Genomic DNA, 20,909 nt, shown 5'->3' with positions numbered 1-20,909 from the left:
CGTTTAAAGAAGAAATCATACCTATTCTACTAAAGCTGTTTGGAAAGATAGAAAGAGATGGAGTACTTCCAAATTCGTTCTATGAGGCCAGCATCACCTTAATTCCAAAACCAGACAAAGACCCCACCAAAAAGGAGAATTACAGACCAATGTCCCTGATGAACATGGATGCAAAAATTCTCAACAAGATATGAGCCAATAGGATCCAACAGTACATTAAGAAAATTATTCACCGTGACCAAGTAGGATTTATCCCCGGGACACAAGGCTGGTTCAACACTCGTAAAACAATCAATGTGATTCATCATATCAGCAAGAGAAAAACCAAGAACCATATGATCCTCTCATTAGATGCAGAGAAAGCATTTGACAAAATACAGCATCCATTCCTGATCAAAACTCTTCAGAGTGTTGGGATAGAGGGAACATTCCTCAACATCTTAAAAGCCATCTACAAAAAGCCCACAGCAAATATCAATTCTCAAGCATTGGGAGCCTTTCCCCTAAGGTTAGGAACAAGACAGGGATGTCCACCCTCACGACTGCTATTCAACATAGTACTGGAAGGCCTAGCCTCAGCAATCAGACAACAAAAAGACATTCAAATTGGCAAAGAAGTCAAACTCTCCCTCTTCGCCAAAGACATGATCCTCTACATAGAAAACCCAAAAGCCTCCACCCCAAGATTGCTAGAACTCATACAGCAATTTGGCAGCGCGGCAGGATACAAAATCAACGCCCAGAAATCAGTGGCATTTCTATACACGAACAATGAGATGGAAGAAAGAGAAATTAAGGAGTCAATACCAGTTACAACTGCACCCAAAAGCATAAGATACCTAGCAGTAAACCTAACGAAAGAGGTAAAGGATCTATACCCTAAAAACTATAGAACACTTCTGAAAGAAATTGAGGAAGACACAAAGAGGTGGAAAAATATTCCATGCTCATGGATTGGCAGAATTAATATTGTGAAAATATCAATGTTACCCAGGGCAATTTACACGTTTAATGCAATCCCTATCAAAATTCCATGGACTTTTTTCAGAGAGTTAGAACAAATTATTTTAAGATTTGTGTGGAATCAGAAAAGACCCCGAATAGCCAGGGGAATTTTAAAAAATAAAACCATATCTGGGGGCATCATAATGCCAGATTTCAGGTACTACAAAGCTGGTATCAAGACAGTGTGGTACTGGCACAAAAACAGACACACAGATCAATGGAACAGAATAGAGAACCCAAAAGTGGACCCTGAACTTTATGGTCAACTAATATTCGATAAAGGAAGAAAGACTACCCACTGGAAAAAAGACAGTCTCTTCAATAAATGGTGCTGGGGAAATTGGGGAAAGACAGTCTCTTCAATAAATTCTTCTGCATACACATGCAGAAGAATGAAACTAGACCACTCTCTTTCACCATACACAAAGATAAACTCAAAATGGATGAAAGATCTAAATGTGAGACAAGATTCCATCAAAATCCTAGAGGAGAACACAGGCAACACCCTTTTTGAACTCAGCCACAGTAACTTCTTGCAAGATACATCCACGAAGGCAAAAGAAACAAAAGCAAAAATGAACTATTGGGACTTCATCAAGATAAGAAGCTTTTGCACAGCAAAGGATACAGTTAACAAAACTAAAAGACAACCTACAGAATGGGAGAAGATATTTGCAAATGACCTATCAGATAAAGGGCTAGTTTCCAAGATCTATAAAGAACTTATTAAACTCAACAGCAAAGGGATCCCTGGGTGGCGCAGCGGTTTAGCGCCTGCCTTTGGCCCAGGGCGCGATCCTGGAGACCCGGGATCGAGTCCCACGTCAGGCTCCCGGTGCATGCAGCCTACTTCTCCCTCTGCCTGTGTCTCTGCCTCTCTCTCTCTCTCTCTGTGTGTGACTATCATAAATAAATTAAAAAAAAAAACTCAACAGCAAAGAAACAAACAATCCAATCATGAAATGGGCAAAAGACATGAACAAATTTTACAGAGGAAGACATAGACATGGCCAACATGCACATGAGAAAATGCTGCGCATCACTGGCCATCAGGGAAATACAAATCAAAACCACAATGAGATACCACCTCACCCCAGTGAGAATGGGGAAAATTAACAAGACAGCAAACAACAAATGTTAGAGAGGATGTGGAGAAAGGGGAACCCTCTTGCACTGTGAGTGGGAATGTGAACTGGTGCAGCCACTTTGGAAAACTGTGTGGAGGTTCCTCAAAGAGATAAAAATAGAACTGCGCTATGACCCAGCAATTGCACTGCTGGGGATTTACCCCAAAGATACAGATGCAGTGAAACGCCGGGACACCTGCACTCCGATGTTTAAAGCAGCAATGTCCACAATAGCCAACTGTGGAAGGAGCCTCAGGGTCCATCGAAAGATGAATGGATAAAGAAGATGTGGTATATGTATACAATGGAATATTACTCCATTAGAAACGACAAATACCCACCATTTGCTTCGACGTGGATGGACCTGGAGGGTATTATGCTGAGTGAAGTAAGTCAATCAGAAAAGAACAAACATTATATGGTCTCATTCATTTGGGGAATATAAAAATTAGTGAAAGGAAATAAAGGGAAAGGAAAGAAAATGAGTGAAAATATCAGTGAGGGTGACAAAACATGAGAGACAGCTAACTCTGGGAAATGAACAAGGGGTAGTGGAAGGGGAGGAGGGCGGGGGGTTGGGGTGAGTGGGTGATGGGCACTGAGGGGGGCGCTTGGCAGGATGAGCACAGGGTGTTCTGCTATATGTTGGCAAACTGAACTCCAATAAAAAATTTAAATAAAAAAATCAAGGTTATGAGATCAAGTCCCACATTGGGCTCTGTGTTGAGCTCCGTGTTGAGCACTCTCACCACTCTGTCTCTCTAAAAATAAAATTAAAAAAAAAAATAAGAATGGACCTGTGTGGGGGCACCTGGGTAGCTCAGTTGGTTGAGCAGCCTACTCTTGGTTTCCTTTCATGTCATGATCTCAGGGTCCTGGCTGGGATCAAGGCCATGTGGAGCTCCACACTCAGCACTAAGTCTGCTTGAAGATTCTCTTTCCCTCTCCTTCTACCCCTTCTCCTTCTCATGCTCTCTCTCTAAAATAAACAAGTAAACCTTAAAAAAATAAAAAAGAACCTGTGTGTTCCTGTTACTGTACATGTAATTCATTGCTGTTACAGTATCATAGTAATCTCAAGATAGAAAACTACTATCAACTTAACTTTTATTTATATAAACTTTAATACCTATGATTCATTACAATAAAACTAATTATAAAAAGTCAACTTGGGGCACCTGGGTGGCTCAGCCAATTGGGCATCTGACTTCAGCTCAGGTCATGATCCCAAGTTGCTGTGATAGAGCCCCACACCATGCTCCCTACTTAGTAGGGAATCTACTTTTCTCTCTGCCCCTCCCTCTACTTCTCTCTCTCAAATGAATGAAAATTTTTAAAAAGTCAACTCTTCTTAAGCCCCTGAACAAACACATTATATGTCCAAAGACACATGAAAAAAATCCCTTGAAAGTATTTTTTTCCATATAGTTTAAATATAGATTATGTATACCACATGATCACCTTAGTACTACTTTAGAAACTCACAAAAATATTATCAGTATCTTAAATATTTTTTTTATTTCTAGGTTAAAAAAAATCAAAATAGTTTGCATTCAACACATTGTTGCTTTGCTACTTAGTTAATCCCAGGATGAATATATTAAATGAGAAACAATCCCAGTAAGTCATTTCTGTATTATCCATATCAATGAAAAGGAAAAAAAAAACATAATTCAAACAAAAATAATTTGTTTGGTTTGGCAACACATCATTTTCCTTCAGCAGATCTGTCCTCTTAAACTAAGTCTTATTTGGGCCCAAAATGAAGTTAATTTGCATTCCTTCAGCAGGATGACGGAACACATCCTTGGAGGACATGGATAGCAAGGAAAATCTAGTTTAAGGCACACTACAATTGGCCATGAATAATGCCAAAGTAATTCCCTTTGAGGAAAGACCTCTTTCCCAACAGATAATTAACTATTACTTTAGCACTACATCATGCAAAACAAGTGAAGCACTGTAATATAAAATTAAAAAGTGTATTCCTTCAGAGCTAATAGAAACTGGCCAAAGTCTATTGTATATAATAATTTGAAAACAGAGATGGAAATAAGAAAATTAACTATAGAGCTAGGTTCTTAAAAGAAAAACACTATCAGTTAAATGCCACCTCAGTCAATCTGTAATGATTACATTTACAGCAAGGGCCCAAGACTTTTATCTGATCTCTTACTAGAAATTAAATATAACAATTTAACTGTAATTTGCTTCTAGAGAGACTTCCCTTCCCTTCTTTTTAGAAGAGCTAACTAGGTGATAAGGAACACCTATGATAGAACTTTTCTATAAGCCATGCTTAATCCTTAGTGGTAAAAGTAGCCACAGATGATACCCACTGATAGGACTGAGAAAAATAAAAAAAATAAAAAAACAAGTTTGGGGGCAGCCTGGGTGGCTCAGCAGTTTAGCATCACCTTCGGCCCAGGGCATGATCCTGGAGACATGGGATCAAGTCCCACATCAGGCTCCCTGCATGGAGCCTGCTTCTCCCTCTGCCTGTATCTCTGCGTCTCTCTCTGTCTCTGATGAATAAATAAAATCTTAAAAAAAAAAAAACAAGTTTGGAAAGGGATATTGACTATAGATTGATTCCTGAAAATATCTATCCTTAATAAGCCACTATACACTTAAGCCAAACATAGTTACTAATCAGCTCTCTAAAACTATTTAAAAGGCCAGGCAGAGAAGAAAACCATAGCTTTTACTTTTCTTTCAACTTCCCTTTGCTCTAAATATAATCTTTCCTTCCCTATTCCCATTCCCCCATGCCATATCATACTAAAAATATACTTCCAACAGAACGTAAGTGACAAAAACTATATCATCTACAGCTATGCAAACATTAAATGTTCAATGTTAAATTGTCTTAGGCTATGAAAACAGAATAAGATGTTAATTAAATATGAGAAGGAAAGACTATTTTTTAAGATTTATTTATTTGAGAGATAAAGAGAAAGTGAGCACCGGGAGAGAGGGAGGCGGGACAATGGCGGCAGAGGGAAAGGGAGAAATGATTTTAAGCAGACTCCTACAATGAGCAGGGATCTTGGGATGCCTGGGTGGCTCAGCGGTTGAGCATCTGCCTTTGGCTCAGGCATGATCCCAGGGACTGAGATCAAGCCCCACATCGAGATCCTCACAGGGAGCCTGCTTCTCCCTCTGCCCACGTCTCTGCCCCCACCCCATCCCCTCTCTCTCATGAATAAATAAATAAAATCTTTTTTAAAAAATGAGCAGGGAGCCCAACCCAGGGCTTGATCTCATGACCCTGAGATCACAACCTGAGTGGGAACCAAGAGTCAGATGCTTACCCCACTGTGCCACCCAGGCACTCCCTGGAGTAAGATAAGACTATTTAAAACTATACCTACAGTGGCACTTGGGTGGCTCAGTCAGTTAAGTGTCTGACTCTTGATTTCAGCTCAGGTCTTGATATCAGAGTGGTGAGTTCAAGCCCCATGTTGGGCTCTACACTAAGCATGGAGCCTACTTTAAAAAAAAAAAAAAGGTATACCTACAAAGGCTATAGGGAGGAAAGGAGCATTGATAGATATAGACTAACTGATGAAGGCCTACTCCTGTCTCCAGCACTTTCCTAGGCATATCACACATATTATCTCACTAAATCTTCATTTAAGAAGGAGGGAAGGGAAGGAAAAAGAAGGGAGAGAAGGAAGTGGAGAGGGAAACTTAGTTATTAGCAGGCGAAACCTAGATGAAAGTATTCTAAAAGACCTAAAATAGAACATTATTTCTTACAACAAATAAGAAGGCATTCCAGGGACGCCTGGGTGGCTCAGTGGTTGAGCGTCTGTCTGCCTTTGGCTCAGGGCATGATCCCAGGATCCAGGATCGAGTCCCACATTGGGCTCCATACAGGGAGCCTGCTTCTCCCTCTGCCTGTGTCTCTGCCTCTCTCTATATGACTCTCATGAATAAATATATCTTTAAAAAGAAGGCATTCCAAGAGATTTCATCTGACACCCATAGTTACCCCAATCTAACCCCTCAATAATCAATCCTCAAAAATAACCAATCTACTACGTAGCTTTTTAACATACAACTTTCTTTCCCAGCATCCAAGACATGTCCACTTTTCAAAGCAATATTACTGGCAGGAGAATATACAAGCCAAGCAGAAGGTAATTTGGTAAGCAAGAAACCATTGTAAAAGGAGAGTAAAGAGTTTAAAGGCAATATTTCATCCAAGTCATGCAAAACCTAAAAGTACCATCCTTGTCCCACCATTAAGCACTATTCTCTAGAAACTGTACTTTGTTCAAAAAACTCTCTTCTCTGAAAAACACACAAATGCTACCAACATCTGGCTCTCTGGAGTTCACTTTTCCACTCTCTTGACCGACCATGCCCTTTATTCATTCGTTCCCCCATTGTGATCACACTGCAGTCTTTGCTCCTGACAGAGAACATTGCAAACTCTCTGGCCTCCTACATCATTTCTTGGCTTTCCTCCACAGTGGTTATTGACATTCACTGTGATAACTCACTAGTTTAATTTTCAGAAGTCAATTTATAAGACTGAATCCTTTCTCTCTAAGATGAGAAAAAAGAAAGGATGCCCACTCTCACCATCTTCAAAACTGTATTTAAGAATCTAGCCAGCACACTCATGCAAGAAAAAGAAATAAAAAGCATAAAAATTGGAAAGGAAGAAGTAAAATTCTATTTGCAGATGACATGATTATCTAGCAGAAAATCAAATGGAATCTACCAAATAAGTAACGAGAAAAGGTTAAGTTTAGTATGTTTACACATTACAAGATCACTAAACAAAAATTAATCACAGGGATGCCCAGGTGGCTTAGCGGTTGAGCATCTGCTTTCGGCTCAGGGCGTGATCCTGGAGTCTTGGGATCAAGTCCCGCATCAGGCTCCCTGCATGGAGCCTGCTTCTCCCTCTGCCTGTGTCTCTGCCCCTCCCTCCCTCTCATGAATAAATAAAATAATAAATAAATAAATAAATAAATAAATAAATAAATAAATAAATAAATGACAATTCCCCAAACTGATCTATTGATTCAATGCAATCTCAATCAAAATCCCATTTTTTGTTCAAACTGACAAACTTATTTTTTTTAATTATATAGAAATGAAAGGACATAGAACAGCCAAAACAAATTTGAAAAAAAAAAAAAACAGTTAACAAGAGACAACTGGGGTGGCTCAGCAGTTGCATGCCTGCCTTCTGCCCAGGGTGTAATCCTGGAGTCCGGGATCAGGTCCTACATCAGGCTCCCTGCATGGAGCCTGCTTCTCTCTCTGCCTATGTCTCTACCTCTCTGTGTGTGTCTCTCATGAATAAATAAAATCTTTTAAAAAATAAAGAAAATAGTTAACAAGATTAACACTAACTGATTTCTATAATTATTATAAAGTTACAATAATAACCGTATGTATTAATGTAAAGATAGATGTACAGATGAGTGAAACAAAATAAAGCACCAAGAAAAAAATCCACACATATACAGAGAGCTAATTTTTTAAAAAGATACAACAAAAATGCAGTATGAAAAGGATAGCCTATTCAACAAATGGTGCAGAACAACTGGATATCAATATAGAAAAAAAAATGAGTGTAGGTCCATACCTTGCACCATATCAAAAAAAAAAAAAAAAAAAAAAAAACCTGGGATGCCTGGGTGGCTCAGCAGTTTAGAGCCTGCTTTCAGCCTAGGGTGTGATCCTGGAGTCCCAGGATAGAGTCCCACACCGGGCTCCCTGCATGGAGTCTGCTTCTTCCTCTGCCTATGTCTCTTCCTCTCTCTCTCTCTGTCTCACATGAATAAATAAATAAAATCTTAAAAGAAAAAATAAAACAACAGCTTAAAATAGATAACAGACCTAAATATAAACCTAAAACTATAAAACTTCCAAAAGACAACATCAGAGAAAAGCACTGTGACCTTGGGCTCGGCAAAGATTTCTTCAATAGGACACTGAACACATAATTCCATAAAAGAACAAATTGATAAACTGGACATCATCAAAATTTAAAACTTTTGCCACTTACAGACACTTTTAAGAGAATGAAAAGACAAGACTCAGACTAGAATAAAACTTTTACAAAGCATATATCTGATAAAGGACTTTTGTCCCAAATACGTTTTTTAAAATTGTTAAAATATGGGATGCCTAGGTGGCTAGTGGTTGAGCATCTGCCTTTGGCTCAGGGTGTGATCCCAGGAGAGCCTGCTTCTCCCTCTGCCTATGTCTCTGCCTCTCTCTGTGTGTCTCTCATGAATAAATAAACAAAATATTTAAAATTAACTAACTAATTAATTTCTTAAAATCCAGCAAGAGTGATATTACACAGAATGGCAGAGTAGCAAATTCTGTGAGTTGATCCCTCCACTGAAAGAACCTGTAACTGGAAAAAATTACTAGAATCAACTATCTTAGAACTCTGGAACCTAACTGGACACTTATAACAACCAGAGGAGTACTCACTATGAAGGGATGAAGGGAGATGTTGCAGATCCTGGGTAGTAGAAAAACGTATGTAAATCGGCTATCCCAGGCCCATCCCTCAACCCTGTTCAGCAATGAGAATAGCAGCCTGCTTTCCTGGAGCGGCTGCCTGGTGCCAGAACAGGCAGTGTGGATCTCATCCTCCAAAAAATTCAGTGTTACATATTGTGGATGATCTGACAGGTTCCTGAAGGACCATTGCAGATACATGCCTTGGTTGTGACCCAATTCCATTTACAACACCATCAAAAAGAATAAGATACTTAGAAATAAATTTAACCAAAGAGGCATGAGACTTGTATGCTAAAAACTACAAAACAATGCTGAAAGAAGTTAAAAATATAAATAACTGGAAACATATCCTATGTTCATGACTGACAGAATAGTTAAGATGACAATACCACTCAAAGCAATCTACAGATCCAATGCAATCCCTACCAAAATCCCAAGAGTATATTTTGCAGAACTAGCAAAACCCACCCTAAAATTCCTACGGAATCTCAAAAGACTCCACATAGCCTAAATAATCTTAAGAAAGAACAAAACTGAAGGGTCCCTGGGTGGCTGAGTCAGTTAAGCATCTGACTCTTGATTTCAGCTCAGGTCATGATATCGGGGTGGTGAGATTGAGCCCTGCCTCAGGCTCTGGACTAAGCGGACAGTCTGCTTGAGATTCCCTCCCTCTCCTTATACCCCTCCCCTGCTCTTTCTCTCTCTAAAATAAATAAATCTTTAAGAAAAAAAAAAAAAAACGAAGTTGTTCTCGTATGTTCTAGTTTCAAAACTTACTACAAAACTACAATAATCAAAACATACAGGAGGCACCTAGTTGTCTCATTTGGAAGAGCATATGACTCTTGATATCACTCAAAGTCATGAGTTTGAACCCCATGTTGGGTGTAGAGATTACTTAAGAATTAAAAAGAAGGGACGCCTGGGTGGCTCAGTGATTGAGCGCCTTCCTTTGGCCCAGGGCGTGATCCTGGAGACCCGGGATCAAGTTCTGCATCGGGCTCCCTGCATGGAGTCTGCTTCTCTCTCTGCCTGTGTCTCTGCCTCTCTCTGTGTCTCTCATGAATAAATAAATAAAATCTTTAAGAAACAAAAAGAACTGGGATCTCTGGGTGGCTCAGCAGTTTAGCATCTTCCTTTGGGGCCAGGGCATGGTCCTGGAGTCCCGGGATCAAGTCCTGCGTCGGGCTTCCTGCATGGAGCCTGCTTCTCTCTCTGCCTGTGTCTCTGCCTCTCTCTCTCTCTCTGTGTGTGTGTGTGTGTGTCTCTCATGAATAAATAAATAAAATCTTAAAAGAATTAAAAAGAAAACCTTTTAAAAAAAGAAAGAAAACCAATATAGTACTGGCATAAAGACAGATATACAGATTCAGTGGAATGTAATTAAAAGTCAGAAATGAATCCTGACAAATATAGTCAATAGATTTTAACAAGAGTACCAAGACCATCAAACGGAAAAAAAGACTCTTCAGGAAATGGTGCCAGGAAAAGAATATCCACAGGCAAAAAAAATGAAGTTGGATCCTAACCTTTTGTATGCCATATACAAAAATGAACTCAAAATGGACCAAAGACCAAAACATAAGAGCTAAAACGATCAAACTCACAGAAGAAAACACAGAGGCAAAATATTTGTGACAATAAATTTGGCAATGATTTCTCAGATATAACACCAAAAGATACAACCAAAGAAAATAAATAAACTGGACTTCATTAGAATTTAAAGTTTTTGTCCATCAAGGGACACTGTTAGGAGAGATAAATGACAGTCCATAGAATGGTATAAAATATCTGTAAATCATGTCTTTAATACACAGAATATATAAAGTCCTACAACTCAAAAAAATTAAAATTAAAATTAAAAATATATCCAACTCAAAAACAGGCAAAATACTTTAACAGACATTTCACAAATGGCCATAAGCACATGAAAATATGTTCAACATCATTAGTCATTAGGAAAATACAAATGTAACCTGCAAGATACCACTTTACACCCACTAGGATGGCTACTTTTTTCTTTTAAAAAATGGAATATAGTAAGTGTTGGCAAGGATGTGGAGAAATTGGAATCCTTGTGCATTGCTGGTGAGAACATAAAATGGTTCAGGTGCTATGAGAAACAGTTTGGTGGTTCCTCAAAAAGTTAAACATAGAATTACCATATGATCCAAGAATTTCACTCCTACATATATACCAAAAAAAAACTGAAAACAGGGACTCAGATAGTTGTACATCAATGTTCACAGCAGCATTATTCACAGCAGACAAAAGATGGAAACAATCTAAGTAGCCTTCAACAGATTACTAAACAAAGTGTCATACAAACACACACAAACACACACACACACACAGAAATACTGTGGACCATAAAAAGTAATTAAGTACTATTATATGATACAAGTGGATGAACTTTTATGCTAAGTGAAATAAGCCAAACACAAAAGGACAAATGTTACATGATTCCACTTATAAAATATCTAGACTGAGACAGAGTGGAATGAGTAGTTACAATCTGATGAGTTCAGGTTTTGTTTAGGATTATGAAAAGTTCTGGAAACAGACAATGGTAATGATTATATCACACTGCGAATATACTCAAAAAATAGAAAACAGAATGGAGGTTCCTCAAAAAGCTAAAAATAGAGCTACTCTATGACCCAGCAATTGCACTACTAGGTATTTACCCAAAGGATACAAATATAGTGCTCCCAAAGGGACACATGTACCCAATGTTTATAGCAATAATGTCCACAATAGCCAAACTATGGAAAGAGCCAGATGTCCATCAACAAATGAATAGAAAAAAAAAAAAAAAAAAAAAAAACAAATGAATAGATAAAATAGATAAAATTATACACACACACACACACACACACACACACACAAATGGAATATTACTCAGCCATCAGAAAAAGAAATCTTACCATTTCCAACGACATGGATATAATTGGAGAGTATCATGCTAAGCAAAATAAATCAATCAGAGAAACACAATTATCATATGACTTCACTCATATATGGAATCTAAGAAAGAAATCAGGATCAAAGCAGAAGGGAAGGAAAAATAAAATGAAATGAAATCAGAGAGGGAGACAAACTATAGTTTCTTAACTTTAGGAAACAAACTGAGGGTTACTGGAGGGGAGGTAGCTGGGGGGTATGGGGTAACCAGGTGATGGGCATTAAGGAGGGCACATGATGTAATGAGCACTGGATTTTAAATACAGATGATGAATCACTGAACTCTACCTCTGAAACTAATAACACACTATATGTTAATTTAAATAAAATTTTACAAAAGAAAAAGAATGGTTAAAATGGTAAAGTTTATGTTATGTATAGTTTACCATAATTTTTAAAAGCTATTATGGTAAAAAAAAACACAGATATGGGGCATGAAATTTTAAGATCACGGAAAACATGGCTAAAATAAACAATTCTAAAACTTCAAAAACAGTGACAACAAAAAAAGCCCCAAAACAAGAAAACAGCCTAATTTTTAAATGGGCAAAAAGATATGAACATTCACTCCAAAGAACATTAAAGGATGCCCAACATCATCAGTCACTAGGTAAATGCAAATTAAAGACACAGTGAGATACCATTACATACCTACAGATGGCAAGCATTAAAAAGACTGACCATAGGATGTGGAAGAACTAGAATTCTCATGTACTGCTGGTGGGATTATAAATTAATAACTATCATTTTGGGGAAAAAAAGTTAAACCATATTTACCACATAATCCAATCTTTCCAATCCTAGGTATTTCCTCAAGAGGAAAGGAAAAATACAACCATTCAAAGACCTATACATGGGTATTCACTGTAGCTTTACCTGTTACAACAAAAAGTTGGAAACAACACACATATCCATCATGGATGGATAAACAACTGTGGTATGTCCATACAATAGGATTCTATTCAGCAAGAAATAAACTATTGATGGATAAACAACTGTGGTATGTCCATATAATGGGTTACTATTCAGCAAGAAATAAACTATTAATACATGCAACAGCACAGGTAAATCTCAAAATAATTAAGCTAAATGAAAAGAAGCAGGCAAAAGAAAAGTATATGCAGTATGACTGATTTATATAAAATGCAAACTAATGTAGAGTGACAAAAAAGCAGATCAGTAATTGTTTGAAGATAAGAAAAGAGGCAAGAAGGGATACAAGGGTGGGACCAAAGAAACTTTTGGAGGTGATTATAATGATGGATTCAAGGGTGAATACGTGTGTCAAAACTTACCAAATTGTACACTTTAAATAGGGGCAACTTACTGCATGTCAATCAGAATTTGATAGGTTTTTTTTTTTGTTTTTTGTTTTTTTTTTTAGGCAGTCAAGGTTAACTGGGATAGCTCAAGTTAAATCCAACAGGTTTAGTTGCCAAGTCTTATAGAGAAAGAAAAAGATAACAAGTTGTTCAATTAGCCAACCTCAGGTCACAAAACTAGTAAGAAGTCAAACCAGGATTCAAATCCAGTACTGTGTAGTAATCAAGACCTTTCTCTTCATACTTCTTTTGAAGAAGAGAAGCATATGAATGGGTAGAGATCCATTCAGTAAGTATTTATTATACTTGGCACTACTGCAGGTTCTGGGGATATAGCAGTAATCCAATGATACAAAACCTTTGCACCTGTGGAGCTAAAACATTCTGGGAATAAACCGATTATTTAAAAAAATAAAAATTACGGGGACCCCTGGGTGGCTCAGTGGCTTAGCACCTGCCTTTGGCCCAGGGCATGATCCTGGAGTCCGGGGATTGAGTCCCATGTCAGGCTCCCAGCATGGGGCCTGCTTCTCCCTCTGCCTGTGTCTCTGCCCCACCCATCCCCCACCCCCCTGTGTGTGTGTGTGTGTGTGTGTGTGTGTGTGTGTGTCTATCATGAATGAATAAATTTAAAAATCTTTTTAAAAATTATTTAAAAGTCAAAAACATATGGTACAGTGTCGAGTACATGCTAAGATAGGAAATAAAATGAAGTGCTATAGAATGGGTTGTTCAATTCTTTTAAAGTAGAAAAGTTTGAAGGAACAATACAAAAGACAATCACTAATGTGAAAAAGACAGGTGGGAATGGAGGACCAACAAAATGACAGCTGACCTAAAAATAAAATAAACAAGAAGGAAAAGATACATTAGTAAATTGGCTCTACCTTAAAAAAAATTTAATTTATTAATCCAATTCACTGGTATATATCCATTCTGCCTAAGGACAGTTATACCATTCCCCACTATAGGTCAATGAGATAAACAAAAACAGCAAGATGATACAAAAAGCTACAAGAGATGAATATTTGAGAAAATTAATGAACTAGAGATACTTAAAAGTATACTTTATCTAAATCTAAATAAAACGCCAAAAACCTCAAGTGGAAGAACATAACTCCAAAAGTTAGTATAATAATCATAGCACACAATCTCAACGTGCTGTTTATTTAGCTGGAAAACTGTCACTATGCAGTAGCATAATTATAAAGAACTGTTTCTGCCTGGAAGTACAAAAAAAATATGATTTTAAAAATATTTGCAATCATAAACCGAGATCTGAAATATAATAGTTTAAGGCTACAGATGCAAAATCACAAACCTAGAAAATTAATACAAACCAGGCTCATTAGACACAGCAGACAAACTGAAAACAAGTTAATAAAAATAAAGCGATACTTTATTTAAGGCAGAAAAAACACCCTACAATTTTCTATTATGATTTGCAAACAGTTCCTCACTGTAACTGACTGCATAAAGGCCAACACTGACAAAATGCTGGGATTCAAAGGGTGGATCTAATCTTTACCTATGACAGAAAACAGAATAATATCCATAAATCACTTCACTTTAATACGTAACTTCATGCCTCAAGCAGAGAAACTTGAGAATTTGATCAAAGCTATGGCCACTCTTTAAGAAATATGCATCTAAGTTCACTGATATCTATGAAAAAGTTAATTGATTTCTAAAAATCTTGCAAAAATATAGCACTCAATCTTAAATTCCTGGGTCAAGCATTCAAGAGAATAGGACTTCTGGTTCTTTATGGGAAAAACCTCTTCAGACTATATACTCCTCTGATATTGGTATCCCAATACCTAAGAATTAATTCCTTGATGACTTACCAGGTTTGTTAGGATATGAAGGTTTAAAAACCATCATTTCCTTCTGCTCCAACAAATACTTGAGCCATAAAATTTTTAAATTTAAGTTGCAAAGGAAGCTAGCCAAATGCAAGCATCCAATTTCACTCCCTCCTAAAATCTAAAACCATAGTTAAGGAAAAAATTATTTTTAGTCTTGTAACCCATAGGATGAAGAAAATGGGAAAGGAAACAAAACCTAAATAATTTTGAAAGCTGAAAAACAGATGGGCAAGTCTGAGAAAACCAAACCCATACCAATAGTAAAAAGAATCAACCCAATTTACACCTCAAAATCCTTAACAAGCTCAAGAATTGGCAATAACAGGTAACTACGGAAGTGGTGGGAAGGCGGTAGGGAGGAAGGTGTTCAAGGGAGAAGCTAAAATAAGAAAAGATGGATTTAAAATTTCTAGACATTTAAATCATTAGATTCACCTCCTTCAATCCACATCTCAGTGTGTTCCCTTTCCTCCACTGGAAAGTTTATTCTCCAAAAGAGTAAATGGATTTTTACTCTATATTGGCTGACACCAAGCTCATCTAAGAGTCGAGATGAGTACAAAAAAATAGAAGAAGGATCTCTGGGTGGCGCAGCGGTTTAGCGCCTGCCTTTGGCCCAGGGCGCGATCCTGGAGACCCGGGAATCCCACGTCGGGCTCCCGGCGCATGGAGCCTGCTTCTCCCTCTGCCTATGTCTCTGCCTCTCTCTGTGAGTGTGTATGACTATCATAAATAAATAAAAATTTAAAAAAAAAACTTTAAAAAAAATAGAAGATTATATGAACATACACAGGAAAAAACTCCAGCCCCCTTCTAACCCTAAACTCTCAGAATTCTAGTATCCTAGGCTTTTTACCTCTGGGCATTCTCATGTTATTAATTTAGAGCTAATCAAAACGGCCCCCAAGGACCCAACATGTTGGACAAAAATAAACCCACCCTAAAGAATATACTGTGAAGTCTCAGAACCCTGGCAGCAGAATTATGGTTCTATTAATAAGCTTCCAAATATGAAAAACAGATCATATCCAAAAGATTCAGAGTCACAGGCTTCTTAATACTAACACTTCACACCAGAAGACAGTGGACAATGCCTTAAAAATGATGAAGGAAAAGAATTTCTGAATAGTTTTTTTTTTAAGACTTTATTCACTCATTCATGAAAGACACAGAGAGAGACAGAGACAGAGACATAGATAGAGGGAGAAGCAGGCTCCCTGAGGGGAGCTGGATGCAGGGGACGACCCCAGAACCCTGGGATCACACCCCAAGCTGAAGGCAGAGGCTCAACCACTAAGCCACCCAGGCATCCCAAGAATTTCTAACCTAGCATTCTATACCTAGCTGAAGAGTTAGAATAAAATGAAGACCTCTTCAGACATGCAAATGATTTATAGCTAGAAGAAAATGTTAACTGAAAGCACTTGGGAAAACAATTTCTGGCATTGTCTTCTCAGATTGGACTATGCATATGCTACAATTCAACAATTCCTCTCCTAATCACATATCCTAAGAAAAATAAACATGTATGCCAGGAAGCAACACAGAAGGTTCAAAGCAGCACTGTTCTCAGTAACAAAAGAGAAGGAAAAAAACCACATAAGAACTGACAGAAGTAAGGATTAATGAAGTACAATATATTAGAGCTATGCACAACACTGGTAAATCTTAGACTTACATTAATTTTTTTAATTATAAGTTGAAACTTTTTCTTTCCCAGTGTATGATTCTATGAATCTTAGCACATGCATAGATTTATGTTACTATATTATATTCAGAATAGTTCCATCACCCCAGAAAAATCCCCTTATGATATCTCTTTCAAGTCACTCCTTCCCCTATCTCTACCCATGGCAACTGCTGATGTGTCTTCCATCACTATAGTTTTGTCTTTTTGAGAATGCCATAAAAATCTAATCATATAGCATATAACCATTTTGATTGACTTCTTGATTCAGCATAAGCCCCCTCAAACTCACTCAAGTTGTTGCATGTATCAATAGTTCGTTCCTTTGAACTGTTAAGCAGTACTTTATCCTATGGATACCTCACACTTTGTTTACTCAACCAATGCCAAACTGATGACTGGGTGATGAAGACGTGGGACACGCTGGAGCCAATGGCTCAGTTCGTTGACCACTGGTATGTCTTCTTTTGTAAAGACTGTTCAAGTCTTTTGCCCATTCTTTTGTTGTATTATTACTGCGAGTTCTGAGATTACAAATCATCTCCAATATAAATGGTTTGCAAATAATTTCTTCAAGACTATGTATGGACTGCCTTTTAGCTTTCTTCACTGCATCATCGGGCTCCCTGCTTCTCCCTCTGCCTATGCCTTTGCCTCTCTCTCAGTCTCTCATGAATGGATGATAAAAATCTTTAAAAAGGGGGGAATAAAAGGAAAGAAAAATATTGAGGTTATTTTTCATACAGAAATCCAGCTGTTCCCACACCCTTTGTTGAAAAGACTGTCCATTCTCCTGCAGACCTGCTTTAGCATATCTGTCAAAATCACTGAGCATGTAAGTACGAGTCTACTTTTTTTTCTTTTTAGTTTCAGAGGTAGAATTTAATGATTCATCAGCTGTCTACTTCTGGATTCTATCCAATTTAATCGATCTATATGTCAACAGTTATGCCAATACTACACTGTCTTACTTATAGTAGCTTGATGTAGGTCAGTCTTGAAATCAGGTATTGTAAACCGTATAACATTATTCTTCTTCAAGATAGTTTTTATATGTTCATTGTCTTTCCATTTAAATTTTTGTAGATGCCCTTTAATCAGGCTGCAAAACTATCTTTTATTCTCAGTTTGCTGAGAGTTTTTATCATGAATGGGTGTTTAATTTTGTCAAATGTTTTTGCATTTATGAATCAAATTATGTTATGAATTATTTAAGTTATATATGTCAAATGTTTTGCATTTCTTATTGATCCTAGTAAGCAGATTAAACTGAATGATTTTCTAATGTTAAACCAATCTTAATATTCCCAGGATAAACCCCAAATGTTCATGCTGTATTATCATTTTCATGTACCTTTGCATTCAGTTTGCTAAAAATATAGTAAAGATTTTTGTGCCAATGTTTATGAATTTTGGTCTGTAGTTGTCTTGCAATATGTCTGTCTGATTTTGGTATCAGGGTAATATCAAATAAATAATAAATAATTGGGATAATTAAATTGGAATAATAAAAAATAATTCTCTATTTTCTGAAACAGTTTGTTTAGGGTTGGTATCATTTCTACCTAAAATGTTAAATTTGGGGGCAGCCCGGGTGGCTCAGCAGTTTAGCACTGACTTAGGCCCAGGTTGTGATCCTGGGGACCCGGGATCGAGTCCCACATTAGGCTCCCTACACGGAGCCTGCTTCTCCCTCTGTCTGTCTCTGTGTGTGTATGTGTGTCATGAATAAATAAAATCTTTAAAAAAAATAAAAAATAAAACAAAATGCTATATTTGTCAGTGAAACCATCTGGGCCTGGAATTTTCTTTGTGGAACAGCTTTTAGTTACAAATTCCATTTCTTTAGCAGATATAGGGCTATTATAGTTTCCTATTATTCCTTGAATAACTTTTGTTAATTTGTCTATTTCCAAGAATTTTCCATTTCACCTAGGTTGCAAAGTTCATAGGCATAAAATGTATAATATTCCCTTTTTATCCTTTTAATGTTTATGGGATCTATAGTGATACACTCTCTTTTGTTCTTCATATTGGTAACTGGTATCTCTATTCTTTTTTCTAAATCAGCCTGTCAGCTTAGTGTCCTTCTCTCTTCAATATATAAGCTTTCATTCTCATTGATTTCCTGTATTGTTTTCCTAGTCCCATTTTACTATTTATACTTCTATCCATTATTCTTTACCCATATATATATAGAAAATTATTACTGCAATAAGTTCAGTTACTATCCATCATCTCACAGTTACAATTATTTTTTCTAATACTAAGAACTTTTAAGATTTACTCTTAGCAACTTTCAAATATACAACACAGTACTGTTAACTAGTCACCACACTGTCCATTATATCCCCAGAATTTCTTTTTCTTATAACACAAAGTTTGTATCTTTTGACTATCCTCACCCATTTTCCTCATTCTCCATCCCTGCCTCTAGCAACCTCCAATCTGTTGTTTCTATGAACCTGTTTTTTTTTTCCACTATCACACAGTATTCTTCTTTATCTGCATGACTTATTTCACATAGCAGAATGCCCTCAAGGTCCAACCATGTAGCAAATGATAAGATTTCCTTCTTTTTTATAGCTGAATAATATTCCATTGTACATATAACACCACATTTTTTTAATCATTTGCTGATGGAAACTTTGGTTGTTTCCATGTCTTGGCTATTATAAATAATGCTGTAATAAACTTGGGGATGAAGGTATCTCTTTGTCAATACTGATTTCATTTCTTCCATGTATATCCCATAAGTGGAATTGCTGGATCACTTGGTAGTTTTATTTTCAATTTTTGAAGACCCTCCACACTATTTTCCATAGTGGCTGCATCAATTTACATTCCCACTAATAGTGCACCAGAGTTCCCTTTTCTCCATATCCTCATCAACACTTATCCCTTGTCTTTCTGATAATGATCATTTTTTAAGATTTTATTAAGTTTTTATTTTTAAGTAATGTCTACACTCAACATGGAACCTGAACTCACAACCCTAGGATGAAGGGACATGCTGCAATGACTGAGCCAACCAGGCACCCCTATAATGACCATTCTAACAGGTTTGAGGTGATATTTCATTGTACTTTTGATTTGCATTTCTCTGATAATTAGTGATGTTGAGTACTTTTTCATGTACCTCTTGGTTATTTGTAGAACTTCTCTGGAAAATATTTATTCAGTTCCTATCACCTTTTTTTAAAGACTGTATGCATGTTTATATTTATGTATTTATTTGACAGAGAGTGAGTAAAAGCAGAAAGAGCAGTAGAGGGAGAGGGAGAAGCAGACTCCCCCCTGAGCAGGGAGCCCAGTGCAGGGCTTGACCCCAGGACCCCAATATCATAACCTAAGCTGAAGGCAGGCATTTAATCACCTGAACCACCCAGGCACCTTAGCCCTCTATCCATTTCTAAATCAGATTTTTTTTTATTGAGTTATATGAGTTCTCTACACATTTTAGGTATTACCCTCTTATCAGATATATAACTTGAAAATATTTTTATATTATTTGGGAAAGATAAGAATAGGTTCCAAAAAAAAAAAAAAAGAATAGGATCCCATTACATAGAAGAGTTAAAGGGCATACTGTGAAATCAAAAGTGATCACTTCTCAGCCTTTTGGCCAAGATCAAGTGTGAAATCAAGAGACTATAGTCAGAACAGTAAGCAGTTTTCAAATGACAACAATGCAGAAGGATAACCAACTAACCACCACTGAAATCTGGATGCTTTTATATTAAAAATTTGCTACACACGGTTTAGTGCCTGCCTTCGGCCCAGGGCGTGATCCTGGAGTCCTGGGATTTGAGTCCCACATCAGGCTCCCTGCATGGAACCTGCTTCTCCCTCTGCCTGTCTCTCTCTCTCTCTCCCTCTCTCTCTCTCTCTCTGTCTTCCATGAATAAATAAATAAAAATCTTAAAAAAAATTTTGCTACATAGCAGTAGCAACTACACAGTAATTACTGCTGCTTACACTATTTTGAGATTTATAAAACCTTCAAGACGGTCATTTGGCTTCCATTTTTTAGTTCTAGGGTAGTCAACGTATTGGCAGTTACATAAATCCAAATCACAACACATCCTCCCAAACTCTATAAACCAAAAAGGAAAAGACATCAAAAACAAACAAATCAGGGCAGCCCAGGTGGCTCAGTGGTTTAGCGCCGCCTTCAGCCCAGGGCGTGATCCTGGTGACAGGGGATTGAGTCCCACGTTGGGCTCCCTGCATGGAGCCTGCTTCTCCCTCTGCCTATCTCTCTGCCTCTCTCTCTCTCTCCCTGTGTGTCTCTCATGAATAAATAAATAAAATCTTTTTAAAAAATCAATTAGGAAGACAAGAAAACTATATTGATATCAGAATTATCAAAAACAAGGCAACAAGCAGCATTTTCAAGAAACCATAGGAAAGAAAGTATGAATGAAGGACT

At 37.3% G+C, this 20,909-nt stretch overlaps 1 protein-coding gene across 9 annotated transcripts in view; it reads right to left on the bottom strand.

Moving 5' to 3' along the window:
- DOCK3 (dedicator of cytokinesis 3) overlaps positions 1-20,909 on the bottom strand; it is a 525,841-nt gene that overhangs the window by 464,740 nt on the left and 40,192 nt on the right. The gene's annotated exons all lie outside the window — the stretch shown is intronic.

Source organism: Vulpes lagopus, chromosome 7 (genome assembly GCF_018345385.1).
Source record: "Vulpes lagopus strain Blue_001 chromosome 7, ASM1834538v1, whole genome shotgun sequence".
Classification (NCBI taxonomy): domain Eukaryota; kingdom Metazoa; phylum Chordata; class Mammalia; order Carnivora; family Canidae; genus Vulpes; species Vulpes lagopus.
This window is presented reverse-complemented; position numbering and strand designations above follow the sequence as displayed.